Source organism: Colobus angolensis, unplaced genomic scaffold (genome assembly GCF_000951035.1).
Source record: "Colobus angolensis palliatus isolate OR3802 unplaced genomic scaffold, Cang.pa_1.0 Scaffold64, whole genome shotgun sequence".
In the NCBI taxonomy this organism is placed as follows: Eukaryota; Metazoa; Chordata; class Mammalia; order Primates; family Cercopithecidae; genus Colobus; species Colobus angolensis.
In genome coordinates, this window is record NW_012120043.1 from 1,188,558 (window position 1) to 1,191,619 (window position 3,062).

The following is a 3,062-nucleotide window of genomic DNA, read 5'->3' on the forward strand; positions in this document are numbered from 1 at the left end:
CCTGTAGTCCCAGCTACTCGGGAGGCTGAGGCCTGAGAATGGCATAAACCCCGGGGGTGGAGCTTGCAGTGAGCTGAGATCAGGCCACTGCACTCCAGACCGGGCGACAGAGCTAGACTCCATCTCAGAAAAAAATAAAAATAAAAAATAAAATAAAATAAAATAACTGGGCACGGTGGCTCATGCCCGTCATCCTGGCACTTTGGGAGGCCCAGATCACCACGCTTTGCACATTGCACCTGTTAGCCTCAGTTTCCCCACTAAAAACTTGTGATGATTACATGGAGCCCAGATCCATGAATAAAACACGAGGTCTGGTGTTAGTGCATCCTCTCCTACAGCGAATGCATAATCAGCCCAAAACTGCGGCGACGAGGGGTCCGAGGCGGCCGCACCCTAGCAGCGATCAATGATTCATGGCTCGATCTGCTAATTGCCTCTCCGGCCCAGCTTCGGGCTGATGCATTTGACAAGGCGAGGAGTCGGAGACATGCATTAGGCACTCAGCAGCCCCCGCCGCCCCCAGAGGGCGAGACTGCTTCCCCCTCCTGGGGATGATCCGTCATTTCATCCACTGGGGAATTGGGGGGCTGGGGATTAAGAGAGGGGCTGGATGCTTGGGCCCTGTTTGTAAATAGCATCGATTTCTGAGCTGAGATGCCGTGGCGAGGCCTGGGGCAGGGCTGTGTTCACAGCCCTGGGGGGGTCTGTCTGCTATGGAACCTTGGATGGGGCTGGGGCACAGGACCTCCTGCCTGACCTCAGACAGCCCCTCCTGCCAAGGAAACTCCAGCTGCCAGTTGTAGTCATTTGTGCGCCACTTGGAGGCAGAGCGGGGTCTCCGGAGGATGGCTGATGCCCGGAACCTGCTGCAGTTTACAGGGCCCTGGTCCCCGCGGATGCTCCAACTTCTCCTTAGGGCTCCCCGGCTAAGATGGACCCGCAAGTGTGTTTTGTTGTCGTTGCTGGTTTTGGAGATGGAGTTTTGCTCTGTCGCCCAGGCTGGAGTGCGGTGGCGTGATCTTGACCCACTGCAGCCTCCACCTCCTGGTTCAAGTGATTCTCCTGCCTCAGCCTCCTGAGTAGCTGGGATTACAGGCATCCACCACCACACCCGGCTAATTTTTGTATTTTTTAATAGAGATGGGGTTTCACGATGTTGTCCAGGCTGGTCTCGAACTCCTGACCTCAGGTGATCCGCCTGCCTTGGCCTCTCAAGGTGCTGGGATTATAGGCATACATTTTGTATTTTTTAGTAGAGATGGGGTTTCACCACGTTGGCCAGGCTGGTCTCGAACTCCTGACCTCAGGTGATCCGCCTGCCTTGGCCTCTCAAGGTGCTGGGATTATAGGCATACATTTTGTATTTTTTAGTAGAGATGGGGTTTCACCACGTTGGCCAGGCTGGTCTCGAACTCCTGACCTCAGGTGATCCGCCTGCCTTGGCCTCTCAAGGTGCTGGGATTATAGGCATACATTTTGTATTTTTTAGTAGAGATGGGGTTTCACCACGTTGGCCAGGCTGGTCTCGAACTCCTGACCTCAGGTGATCCGCCCGCCTCGGCCTCCGACACTGTTGGGATTGCGGGTGGATCGCAGAGTCTCGTTCTGTTGCTCAGGCTGGAGTGCAGTGGCAAAATCACGGCTCACTGAGCCACCGCGCCCGGCTTGTCCCGTATTCTTATTGCTGTGTCCGGTAGCACTGTCTGGACAGGCCTAGGACTTGCCATCTCCTTGGGTCAGGCTCAGGCCTCTCTGTCCACTTCTGGGCTCCTCCTGGCACGTACTGGAATGAGGCCTGGAGCAGCTCTTGAGGTGTGTTGGCCCCTCGGGCCCACTGGCCCCGGGTCACGTTGGGTCACCGAGGGGTGTTCACCCACAGTGGCGCAGCAGGAGGCCGTTCTCAGCAAGACCCGCTCTCGTCCCAGCGTCGCTCAGCAGCTGCCGGGAACGCCCTCTGCTCGAGGTGGGAGAAGGGGCTGGGGGCACCTGAGGACCCTGGCCCCAGGGAGCCCTGGAGACGCCGCGGGTTCCCCCATCTGGGATGCCGGTAAAGCTTTACACAGGCCTGGCAAGGAGGAAGCAGACTCTTCACCCTGCCAGCACCAGGCAGGTCCCCAAATAGCATCAGAGAAACCTACTTCCCCAAACCAGCGCTGAGTGAAGCCGTCGTTTGCCTGGAGGTGAAAATGTAAATGGTTTCAAGACAGATTTGGGGCCAGCGTGGGCGACAGACACAGACAGGCACACACGTGCTCCCCGGGCTGGAGTGTGAGGACGCCGTTGCGCCTGGTTACGGAAAGGCATCCCCCCAGCTCAGCGCAGGCTGGGGGCCACCACCCAAACGCGGTCACCAGCAGCGGCGGAGGGAAGCAGAGAGACCCCCCTTTCCCGGGGCCAGGAGGCCAGGTCGTACCTCGAAAGCCTCCAGCTCGGGGTCTCTGTGCCATTCGCGAGTGCCTCTCGGCTGCCCCCCGGGAGTCAGCGGGCTGACTGCTCCACAGCAGAGGAATGGCGGGGTTGTTTAAGGCCCTCTGTGGCAACTTTTCTTCTTCTTCCTGTTATTATTTATTTATTTTATTTTCGAGATGGAGTCTCGCTCTGTCGCCCAGACCGGAGTGCAGTGGCGGGATCTTGGCTTACGGCAACCTCCGCCTCCTGGGTTTGAGCAATTCTCCTGCTTCAGCCTCCCAAGTAGCTGGGATGACAGGCACGTGCCATCATGTCCGTCTAATATTTTTGTGTTTTTAGTAGAGATGGGTTTCACCATGTTGGCCAGGCTGATCTCGAACTCCTGACCGCAAGTGATCCACCTCGGCCTCCCAAAGTGCTGGGATTACAGGCGTGAGACACTGGACCCGGCCCTTCTTCTTGCTATTATCTTATTTTATTTATTTATTTTTTTTGAGATGGAATCTCGCTCTGTCGCCCAGGCTGGAGTGCAGTGGCCGGATCTCAGCTCACGGCAAGCTCCGTCTCCCGGGTTCACGCCATGCTCCTCCCTCAGCCTCCAGAGTATCTGGGACTGCAGGTGCCCACCACCACGCCCGGCTAATTTTTTG